Source organism: Strigops habroptila, chromosome 5 (genome assembly GCF_004027225.2).
Source record: "Strigops habroptila isolate Jane chromosome 5, bStrHab1.2.pri, whole genome shotgun sequence".
NCBI classification, from domain to species: Eukaryota; Metazoa; Chordata; class Aves; order Psittaciformes; family Psittacidae; genus Strigops; species Strigops habroptila.
In genome coordinates, this window is record NC_044281.2 from 8,980,354 (window position 1) to 8,992,866 (window position 12,513).

The following is a 12,513-nucleotide window of genomic DNA, read 5'->3' on the forward strand; positions in this document are numbered from 1 at the left end:
GGCAGCTTGGTGTTTTAAAATATCCTCACAGCATCAACATCCAGAAAGAATAGGTATGGTCTGTGTTGAAAAAATGGTTAACACTGCAGTTCAATTTTCAGATGCAAGGCTTTAGTGTAATAAGCAGCAGCAAAGAAAATGAAAATGGAGGAGGACATCGAACAAGGGCTTTAAAAAGAGGATTTGCAATAGAGAGTTTAGAGCAGGATGACTTTGATTCTGTTGCTGTACTAGATAAAATGAAGCTGGGGATTCATAATTATAACCATCTATAATCCATGAAAAATAATTTAAAGATAAGGTGATAGAATATTATTAGCAACTTCAGTCAAAGCTTTCCTATTTGTGGTCATTATTAGTTGCCTTCTTTGGATCCAATTAAAAAAAAAAAAAAAGATATAGCTCTGTTTCAGCACACAGCAGGAAAAGAAGGAAAGGAAAAACTGAGATTTGCTTTTGCTTTCAAGGGCTAAACTCACTTCTAACTGGATGGGGTTTGGTTTTTGGTTTGTTTTTTTTATTTTTAAGACTTCAAAATTGGGCTACAAGCATGTTAGTAGCTCTGGGAAACATTAAAAGGTACTAGAAAAGAATAAGGAGTGACATCATGTGCCATGCCATGCTCTGTGATATTGTGAGGAGATAATCAGGTGCTCCGTTTCCATTTGCTTTTAAGGATAAACACGTGAAGCTCCAATATATGAAAACCAAGAAGCCAGGTTGGATGGGGCTTTGAGCAACCTGGTCTAGTGGAAGATGTCCCTGCCTGTGGCAGGGGGTTGGAACTAGATAATCTTTAAGATGCATTCCAACCCAAACCATTCTATGATTCATTCTATGATTCAAGAGTTAAAACAATCAGACGAATGCTCAGAATTAATTTGTGTAAATCCTTGCTACTAAATACCACTTTATCCAAGAGGTTGCTATGGCATAGGAGAGAGCGTAAGGCGAAGTTCTCAATCCTTGATGTTGAGTTGTACCAGCCCCATGACATATATTAACTAATATATTTAAGAATTGCCGTTTCTGTTTGGTATTTTTCTGGAAGAACCTGTTACTTTTTTGTTTTATTCCAAGCAGTTGTTACCACTCACAACTTTGGGTCATTAGTCTGCTCTGTGATGAGAATTCCCATACTCCAGTTACCAGATTTGAAACAAAAACATCAACAAAACAAACCACCAGCCAACAGATTAAATTTGTAGATCTTTTCATCCATTTTTCACACACAGGTACAGATCCACCTGATAGTAAGGCTGAGCTAGCAAAGTTTCATTGGGGTTTTTTGGAAAAAAACATGTCTCTGATGCTCCAGTCTGCTGGGGAAGACTCTTCCCGCTTTCCAAGCTGGTCTCTGCAGGAGCATCAGCACCCAGCCAAGAGCTTCCACATCAGCAGCCTCTTCTAAAAAAGTGCAGATGCCCTCCAAAGCTGATTTGGATAATGCTGGTAGATGTGGAGCAATGCCAGGATCAGCCCACCTTGCTGGCTACAGGCATAAATTCACTGCAACATCTATTATTCATCTCTCATTAGCAATGCATAGAGTGAAGGACCTGCTTTGCATTGAGGCCTATCCAATGGTGTCATCAGTCAGTATGTCCGTGATAGCCCATACAGAGGGAAGCTCGAGCACTTTCTTGACACGACAGGCAGTGTAAACTTCTTGAGTTCTGGGTGTATCAAACACTGCTTTGGGCAGGTTGTGCGGCCAGGTGCTGATTTCCATTATACCTGTGAAACGTGGATTTTGGTTGACTTGACAACCAAGTTTGCTTGGTTGACTCCAAGCTAGAACAGCAGGGACAGAAAACAGTAAGGTTTTGGCCATGTTGCCAGGCAACAAACCAATCCACAACCAATAGGTCCTTTGCCTTGCATGCCAAGTTATCAGAAAATTACTAGGCATACAGAAGACAAGGGCAGCGGCCCTTAAGGAGGTTCCTTAAGGATGCTGGTACCTCCTTTAAATGTTTTGCTTGTGCCTTCAGAAGGCAGAACTTCCTTGGGGAGAAGAAGAAATGCATCCCCTACTGAATCCTACTGCCTTTAATGCCCTTGAAATCTTCCAGTTGGATTTTTTTAAAGCGATGTTGGAAAATAGGTATGGTGCTGTACACAGAAAACGGGAAAGACAGCATGAAAGTGCTGTTAGGACAGTGTTGAATAGCAGTGAAAGAAAATATAGGCAGGAGGAATCTTCAATTAAGATAGTATAAGGAAGCAAATATTTGAGGAACCAGTAAATCAACAAGATAAGGGTAGAATAAATGTAATTCAAAGACCAATTTCTTCTTGTAGTATGTTACAAATATCAAAGCACAGGGCTGCATCTGATGATGGGCTATACAGTATATAGTTGGAAAAGAGGCAATAGCTCTCTTTAAAGCTGAAAGATAAATAAATCACAAAGGTTATTGTATCATACTGTCAGTGAGGTTTTTAATAAGTAGGTACAATAATTTTAGGCATGAAGAAAATGTAAGAAACATCTGCCCCCAAGGGCTGTTATTTTCTCTGGCAGAGAAAGTCTAGCAGACACATAAATACAATAAGATGGAAAACTATGTACTGGGGACAAGGAGTTTGTGATCCTGTTAAAAGTGTCCAGTACAGAGAAACAGATCCCTGTGGAAGACTTTCACAGAGGGAAAAAAAAAAACCCCAAGTTTTATAGATGGCAATGAAAATGGGATACAAGGCATACAGCAAAGTATCAATAAATTCATTCAAAACACCAGACTTACACGGCATTAGAAATATGCTTAGGGCAATCTCTGCAGTTGATCGGTGCTGGCATGGGAGGTGTTAAGTCCCACTGCATATGTGAGGGCTGGTTTAGAAAACCTTTGCTTTTACTGGTGAGTATTTCATGTTCATCTTGCTCCATCCGGGCTGAATGAAGGCTCCATCAGTTCAATTTCAGGCCAAGTCTGATGATTCAAAAGAAGTTTTCCCAAGTAATGACTCCCTGAATATAAGGACTGGAGGATTAGAAGCACTAGAGAATATTCCTATCAGCAGCATGAGGGCTTTTTAGTAGACTACCAAAGGAAGAATAACATTTATTTGTCTGTTAGGGAAAGTAAACATAAAGCAATGGAGAAACGTCTGAAGTAAAGACAAACAAATGTGGCAGATCAAGCTTTCACACTTGGATGCAAATGGTATGAGTGAGAGTATACATTAAACGTACAACTTGGAATTTTAAAATAGTCATAGTGACTTTAGAACACGTCAACTAAGCATAGTCTAACGATATACTGTAGAGGGCAGTCCATGCTGCTTATTTACAGGGTGCACAGCAATTTCCAGTCTCACAGCAAGCTTGTTCCTGGCCTACCAATGAGAACCCTAAATTCTTGTGGTAATTACTGTTCTCCGTTTCTGTACCTATTTCAGCTACTTAGGTTTTAATTTGCGATTTTTAAAACCTGAGCATCTGGAGGGAGGATACTTGTGGAGGGTTTTTGGGGGGGTTGTTTTTGGTTTTTAAAGCTCCTGGGAGAGCAGCGCTAAACTGTAGCACCCCTGCCCCATCAGGTGTAGGTACTGGGGGTACCACCACTGTCCATGCATGGACTGTTACTCTTTGTTTCAGGGCTAGGGGGTAGAGACTGGCAGCAGCGGGCATTTAAGCATGTGAGTTGAGTGTACTTACAGTTTGAGGAGAAAAATTCCTCTGTCTATCCCTTGGAAAAGAAATCGCTGTGGTTACTGTAGTAACCATGATGTCATCTGCCAGCAGACACCGACTTCTGAACAGTCAGTACTGCAGTTGTGAAGTGTTGCACATGTATGACTGTAGCAAATTGGGCTTGGATAACATTTTCGTCATCTAGGCTACCCCTATGCCCCAGGGCATGACTGGCTTTACTTCACCAGGCAGGTGTTTGTCTAACTTGGTTTTTAAAATCTCCAGTGATGGGAAAGGGAATGTTTTTCCTTGTCACAGCTGTCACATGTTTCATAGCCTGCAGGGTGAAATGGATGGCATTTCCATACAATTTTTATATTCACTGGTGTAATTGTAGCTCATGTCCCTGGTTGTTTAATAGATTGCTCTAATGGCCAACCATTTGGGTAGCGATCTTTGCCGTCTTCCTTTTAATGTTGTGGGAGTTGTAATACAATCATGTCATGCTTAGGAGGTAGTGAAGAGCAGAACTACCTCTGACTTTCCATGGGTGGACAGCAAATGGGAGAGCAAAAACTTTCAAAAGAAGCTGCTTTTCTATCTAGCCTGTTGGGCTGTATTCCTTATTTACAGAACTGACTCTCTCCCAAGCTTGAAGCAGTATCAAATCGTTCTTGTCTGTGACATAGTTCCTTCATTTTGGGTGAAGCTTTTAAATTTGCTGTCACCATTTAGAAATAAATCCAGGATAACACCAGGTCATGAGCACATCTAGGTCTTGAGGAAGAAAGGAATGGCCACGTATGTAATTGCTGACCAGAAGTTGTAACACGTCTGTCAGAGGTCATAATGTCTGAAGAAGAAAAGAGGATGCTTGTTTTAATGGAGCTGATACCCACAGCACGAGCAATTCACTCACTTGTTCAAACAGTTTAGCTTTCTGTTACTGGCATGCTTGATTTTCAGCTAAGGCACTCCCAACTTTCAGGCATAATAGTAAACAAACTAGTAACAGCAGAAGAAAGACAATTTCAGTGAAAGCACTCCAGTCCTGTGATCTTTTTTTTTACTGCTTTATTTATCGGTTTGAGCTTGTGCATCCTCCTTTCACACCCCACTTCCAACAGTACCTCGGTCCATTGCTCCAGGGAGCAGGTTGGACACAGATGCTGCCCTATCACATCCTGCAGCAGGACAGAGCCAAGGAGATTATTTAGCTGCTTCACAGCACTTTTCCATCTTACACTTTGCTCCATCCAGGTGGTTACAAATGCTTTTGCAGACTTTCAGCTTTTAATATACTAATAAAAAGTATGGAATTTTTTATTTCTTTAAAGTTGTTTTTTGGTTTTGCTGATTTCCGCTTCAGGTTTTTCCCAGGTAAGCTTTGTTGTTCTGCTTTTACCTGGGCTGTGCTTTCATTTCCTGATGGACAGGTATACAAGTTCAAGGCTATGTGTGAACTTTGCCATTTGGCCATAAGGCGTATCTCTCCCCTTCCTCCCATTCCTCTCCCTTCGCTCTCATTTCTGGATAGAAATGAGATTGGCTTCAAGGCTCGGTATAATTTCCTGTGTAGTCTTCTTCCTGAGTTTAAGGATTTTTAATGGTTACATGGATGCCATTAAAAGTTCCCTTCCTACCCCCAGAAACTCCGCTTCTTCTCCTAACCTGCCTATTTCTTTAGTCCTTATTGAAATTTTTGTGCCAGAAGCTAAGCTAATTCCTTCTTGAAGATATGGAAATTTAATGATCACTCAGGGAGGGTAACTGTGTTTCTTCATGGACCCATTTCCACCTGGCAAGATGGATGTCATTTGAGACCTGGAGTTTGTGAAGTGCTTGGAAAAGCCCAAAGAGGCTGGATGTTCCTTCAGAAAAGAGATTCACTCCTTAAAAGGCAGACAGGGAAAACAGCTGAAGCCATCGCCCCTAGATATCCGCAATGGAGAGGAAGGGACAGAGGAGGGAGGGAGGCAAGAGGTAAGGCCCAGGTCAGGCCCTGCAGTTCAAGATCAGCAGCCTGGCCAGGGAAGTCCAGAACCAGAAGAGGCGTTTGAGTGCAAAGCCCTTCAGCCACGCACCAAGCCGCTGCTCCCACCAGACAACCCAGTACAGTAGCCCTGTTATGCCTTTGCCCAGCTGGGAAGGACAGTCCTCTTCCCGAGGAGTGGCTGGGGCAACACAAGTCTCGACCAGCTGAAGCCTCCTGCCCATTTTGGGGTGAGCCCTTTGCAAGGGAAGATCCTCACCTGCAGATCAGGCTCCCTCAGTCATCTGGCTGAATGACACAATTGCCATGCTTAATTTTTGACCAGTCAAGATTTGAGTGATTTGACCAGTTCAATTCTCCAGACACAAAAAAAAAATAAATGCCATTGTTCCTGCTTCCTGCTGTATTTGACTTTGATAAAGCGGCAGATTAGCTATCACTGAGGTAAAGGCATCAGCTGACAGGAATTTTCAGCTGGACTATTGTGTATTTAAATGGTAATAGGGCTACGTGAACACACAGCACCTTTTTGTTAAAGCTATTCCTCCTACTTAATGAAGGGTTACATAAAAACTAAATTTTCCCCAGACAGTTTTAGTCGGCAGTACTTGGGCAATACACAAAGCAGTACCTTATTAAAATGGAAGAAGCAGGCAAAAATAATGACAAAAGGGATCCTTGATTCAAAATGATACTGCTTGTCTGCAGCATTGACATTTGTGTCAATACCATATTAGTGGTAATCAGATTTCTCATTGTCTGCTGCAATGTAACCAACTCCTAGGGTATAAAACTCCATTAATCATGGAGGTGTGCTCTCTGTGTTTGTGTTGGTGGGAAGAAAAATTAGGTGGCGTTTTGCAGATCTGCTCAAAGGGAGGAGGGCATGCATTGAGTATAGATGGAGAAGGATAAGCAAAATCTACTCCTCGATCTTTTTCCGTGACATTTTCTCTGTGCCAAGCCAAAGAATGGTTCAGAGACTGCAATTTTATTAACTATCCTGCATCACTTTGTATCGTAGCTTTCATTTTAGAGCAAACGGAAGTGTATTTCTATGCTTAAGGCAACAGGTTGCGGCAGGTGAGCTTCTGTAACTCTGCAGAGTATACAGGCATTTTCAGCAGCTTAAAATGGGAGTAACGCTGCTAGATTTCATAGTTGTGTTGGTCCTGATGAAACTGCAATGCTGTCAGCAAGACTGCAGAGACCTACATCTGCCACAGTTCCGCCACGGACCTCTTGCGTGGTGTTGGGTAGTTCACATCATTTTGGTCTACCTCGTTTTCCCTGTCTGAATGCAGGTAACAATACTCCCTGCATCCAGGAGGCACAGCGTTAATAACGCCACATTATGTTCATGGGATAGATCCAAAGAAAGAACCTGTGGGTGTGTTTTTTAAAATATTCAGGTTTCTGAAGCTGTGTGAGATGCGAATGCACTGCACAAGGCCGATGACAGCTGGCCAAACAAGGGGGCATTGAGGCTTGCACCCTGTCCCGGGCTTTCTCTTCAGCTCTATGTACACTCCTGGAAACACCACTCGCTGTGCGTGCAATCATGTTAACAGTAGCCCTATTATGCCTTTGCCTAGCTGGGAAGGATGATCCTCTTCCCAAGCGAAGGGGTGACCAGGGGAACACACATCTTGACCAGCTGAAGCTCCTACCCATGCTGTGGTGGTCCCTTTGCAAGGAAAGAGCCCCACCTGAAGATCAGGTTTGCACTGGTGCAATCAGCAGGCTGCTCTGTAAATAAGTGTGCAGGTTTGCTGCAGCAGGGATTATACACGTGGGGAAACTTCACTCCAGGGACCTTTCTTCCCAGTAATCCCCCTATCATTTTCTAGAGCCTGTTCTTATCCCAGTGACTTGCATATAATCTGCCTGCGCTTCAGCCCTAGGCGTTGTGTGGGTTATCTGAATGGGCTGTATGTTTGAGGAGACAATTTCAGGTACTAGAGCATTTAAATGGGTGTGGTTTACCTGAGGGATCAGTTTTACCTAAGAGTCATGATACTTTCAGTATCTTCAGTTGTAAAGCAATGACAATATTTCTTACCTTCTGACATAGACCTCTTGGTAATAAAAATGCCAAGTGGTGGTGTTGTGTACAGTGTGATGAGGCTCTGCTCTGTAAGACAGTTTAGAAATCTCTGGTTGTCCGTAGCAACCTGAAGGCATTGAAATATCAGCTCGCACGTATGTGGGGGTTTGAAATGCTGCTGTTACTGGAGGCTGCTAGCAAAAGGCTCTCTGCTTTGTCCCTGTGTTAATGTTCTCCTCATCGCTCCTACCCACTCCACACAGACTGCTGCTCTTGCCAGCACAGTGGTTTTTAACAGGCTGCTGGTCATCCTCTCTAGGAGGTGTGTGTTTGTTGTGGATGGTCAGAGAGAAACTAGTACCAAGTCAACATGTGAGGAAGTCCTAACCAGAGCTAGCCCCCATCCTCCAAAGACATCAGCGCAGTGATATTCACAACTATAGAGTGTGTGACAGATGTGGAGCCATCACAGAAGACCACTGAGTTCACTGGTGGTGGATGCATTGCAAAGGCAGACATTCTTTTAGTTGAAGTAGGAGAGAAAGAGAGACCACAACCACCTTGTCTCACACTCTCGGCTCTCTCAGGCCACAGTCTGGTCAAAGCCCCTCCTCCTTGTGCCACAGCTAACAAGCAGGAAGCAGGGCAGCATCCCTGGCTGTAGCCACGTCATCGGCCCAATGTAGTGGCTGTGTGACTCAACACTGCAGGGTTCCCCCTCTGCTGCAAATGTCTCAAATTAACACAGTGGGTCACCCTAAACCTGTTACTGACCTTGTCAAAGCTTGTACCCCTCGTGCTTTGGAAGACCCTCAGGCTAGAGCATGCTCTGTCCTGGCGCAGGGTGTTGTGAGAGCCCTGAAAGGGTCACTGCCTCACTCATTAACACACCGCTCTGCTGGGAGCCGGAGCCTGCGCCGACTGCTCAGCTTCACCAAGCCACTTTTGCAATATTAGGCTATGAAGACATTTTCCATGCTTCTGGCAGCACCCAGTCCCTGCTGTAATTAGGCTTGGGTGTCCTCCAGAATGGCAGAAACTTCAAAAGCCCCAAGCCTAACCTTGGGGGGAATGTAGGTAGGGCTGTGATCTCCAGGCAACGTCATCCTGGGAGTCTTTCAGCTCCAATGACCAGTTTACATAGTCAAGGCCTGACATAGCGAAAAAAAAAGAGAGACGGCCTGATAGCTTCAGTCTTTTAATCCTTATTTCTACCAGTAATCCTTTTACTGTGAGTAGGCCCTACTCATGCAAGTAGGGCTCTTGGCTTCAGTGGAGTGCCTGTGACCTGTCTCTATTTAATGTAAACTAAGATTACTTTTGGCATCTGTGGAATCCTAAAAAAATAAAACAGCAGAGCAGGAACCAGGGCAACGGGCTTTACAGACCCAGGAGGTCACGCTGGAGTTTACATTTGCTGCTGGCAATTCCAGGAGGTTGCTAGCACAGGCACAGCAGATGAATTTCCTTTCTGACTGCAGAATAAACACTGCATGGGGGGTAAATATTAAAGGAATTACTGTAACAGGAGTGGAAAGGGAGGAAGGCTCCTTTGTCAAAGGCAGAGTCAAAGGATGTCTGTTTACCTGGTATCCCCACGTGGCAGACACTGCTTACTGGAGTGCTTTGGAAGTGAAGAGATAAAGCCTTAAATAGGGACAGCCAATGCACAGAGAAGATGAGCGCTCTTCCAGCTCTTCAAGTTTTGCGTAATTGTGGCCACTGCTAATTTTCATACCATGAGGGTTTAACAGTTCTGTGCCTGTGAATGCACAGCCCGATTCACATGGGAAATACTTCTTGGAGCTTCATAAGTACTAAGGTGCATATCCTCCGTGCTGCCATGGCAACGGTGGGATGCAAGAGAGCTGGGAGGGCTGTCTACCAGGAGCTGCTGCACCTTGGCAAGAGAACTGCCATTGGGATGTCAAAATTGGTTTAATTACCTGCCCTGGTAACTACCTGGTGTCCAGTGACTGGTTGTTCAAATGAGTGGTACTTCTCTGAGCAGAATTAACCAGAATTAATTTAATGTGCTGGTTCAGGTGTGTGCTGGGTCACTTAGCACAGCTGTGTGCTGGGGGAGGCAGTCCCGGTGGGACTGCAGTGCTGTGCAGTCTGACAGCATTCATGCAAAACTGTCAGTCTTGGTAAGGAAGCCCAGGGAAGCTTCACTGATGGTGTTCTGGCATCCAACGTCAGATTGTGGTTTGGGTTTTAATTTTTACTTCACTTTCCCAGTCACTGCTGGTGCCTGTCCCCTTCACTACTGGCAGGGTGCATGCAGGGCAGCCTTCACACCCCGCTGACCTCCTCCGGGCAGGCCTGAGTGGCTCTGGGCTCGTGGCAGGAGAGCTTGATAACAACAGATTTTGTCCCACGGAGAACTCTGCTACTTTGACGCTCATTTTCCCCCAGGGGAGGGACAAGATAGTCATTTTCCTTGCTGAGAAAGATCATGACTCTAAAATGCTGAAGCTGTGTTTGCCAGGTCAGCCAGGCAGAGAAGTCCTCTGCCTAAGCAGCGGCAGAGTCCATGGGAACTGCAGCTTGGGTGCCCCATGTTCCCAATTCTCCATGGCCCAGATTTCCAGCAGGGCAGCATCTCCTGTGTCATGTCACATCCAGGGAAACCACATGAGACCGCGCTGCTGCTCAGGGGGTACAGTTGGATGGAAAATTAAAAGGGGGGACATGGTCCATGTATGAGAATGGGGGCCAGAAATAATTTAACTGTAGTTCCTATGAAGTAGTCTGGCAACTTGGGTATGTATCTGCTAATGCCAACTGGTTTTTTTGGTTCCATTTAACAAACTGAAGCAGTTTGACTAAATTCCCACTGATCTGAAACTGTTCTGTCATATCTTTACTCTTGCTTTGGTAAAAATGAGTACTTCTCACTCTTAGGTCTTGAAATTAAAGAAAGCAAGTGTTTAGCACTAGCCATGACTGCTGACTTCCGCTGTTTGATGCACCTTTAGCAATGGGGTTCCTGCTACTGCTATACCTCTTGCTAGTGGTGTGAGGGGGGTGACGGTTGATAGAAAGCCTGGGGCTATTTATAAAGCCCTTAACCCAGTCTGTGATTTGCATACTGGATACCTCTGTGCCAAATCAACCCCATGAAATCAGAAGGCGACTATATGAAAATGCTGCTCTCAGTGTCTTGAACTTCTCTGTTGAGCGATCTAGTAACCCGTCTGCAGAGAGCTCTCCCAGGAAGAGCCCGCATGGCTGTAATGCCAGCATGGAGTGGCTTGCATGACACAGGCTCCACGTGAGCTCTCTGCACCCTCCCTTGGCACATCATTTGGCTGAAAACAGACAACACATTGCTAATTACGTGTTGCTCTGCTACCTGCTAATTAAGGAGAGCTGCAAAGTTGAGATGTGTATTCTCTGGTGCAGTGACCATCAAATTCAGAGGATGCGGAGGAGGAAGGAAAAAAAATTAACAGAGGACTTGGAATCACTAATACAACAGTGGCTGCTTGTTTGGTTGGTTGTATTTTTATCTTCTTCAGGATTTACTGATATTCCTGTTCAGAAATACAGCAATATTGATTGGGGCAAACGTATGTAAATGTCATGGTTCCTAACTCTAGGGAAGTGAGCACACTGAGGTAGGAAAAGCCACTTCTTCTTATCTGGCTGGAAAAGAAACCCAGTCGTGTTGGCAGAGAGACATTTTGGAAAAATAAACAGCAGGGAGAGAAATGATGCCATGGCGCTACAGGCACACAGAAAGGCCGTCGGAGGAGGGAGCTCTCTTGCTCTGCTAGCTTCAGAGAAGGCCGAGGGGAACTGCAGAAGTGGCTCCTGGTGCTGGCAATTCAGCAGGGTTTCCTGTGGCTGTGCTGAGAGGGTTTCTGTCAGGCTGAACAAACCCCTCAGTCTCAGCAATGCGTTCTTGGTACTGCTCCATGGTCCCTGCGCATTGCAGAAGGGCAGGGACGATCAGATGCACATCTGTTATGCTGGACTAGCTGTGATCTGACCCTGGTAGCTAGGTGGACAAATGTCATGAGGAGTTTTCTTAATATAACACGTGTACATTGCAGTTTCATTATAGTTCCAATATAGGGCGGGCTTTCAAAGCTAGGAAGGTGCCATCAAGCTTCTGAAATTAACACCTGGTTAAAGCCCGGCTTTTTGTTTTTAAAACTCTTGTTGTACCTGCTATGAGATAAAAATTAGCTTGGATATGGAAAACCTGTACAAAAATATTCATGTGTGTCATTATGTATCTTCTTTTACGTGGCACCTGACAATGACCAGGATCTAACTTACTTAGGGGGTTACTAAACCCGCTGTGTTACTGAGGTGCTGATGTCTCTCAACTCGGTATCACAGCAGCTGAAGCTCAGTCATAACAGATGGATGACTGAGTGACAACGAGCAGATGATGTGCCTCCTAACGACCCTACAGGAAGTAAGCAAACTGGACAAAATGGAAGACTTTCCATGGACACATGTAGGTCCCAGCAAGTACTTTCTCAGTCAGACTCTTCGTGTGTGAGCCCACGTGGGAGGGAGAGGCAGGCTGCCTTCAGCCAGGCCTGTAAAATGAGCTGAGGGTAACACAGGAAGAAACTTTGCATCAGGGAAGGAAGTACTACTCCTACTTGTGTCAGTGGTGAGATCATTTTGATTGTTTGCTATAGCAAACACTGCAATACAAGTGGAGAATTACAGATTTTACTCCCAAATCTAGCAAGTCCCAAACTGAGAAGGTACCCACTTTCTTTAATAGCTCATCTGTTATCCAAATATAGTAATTTACAATCATTTCAACAGGTTAAATATACCATTGATAACATGCCTGGATTCTAC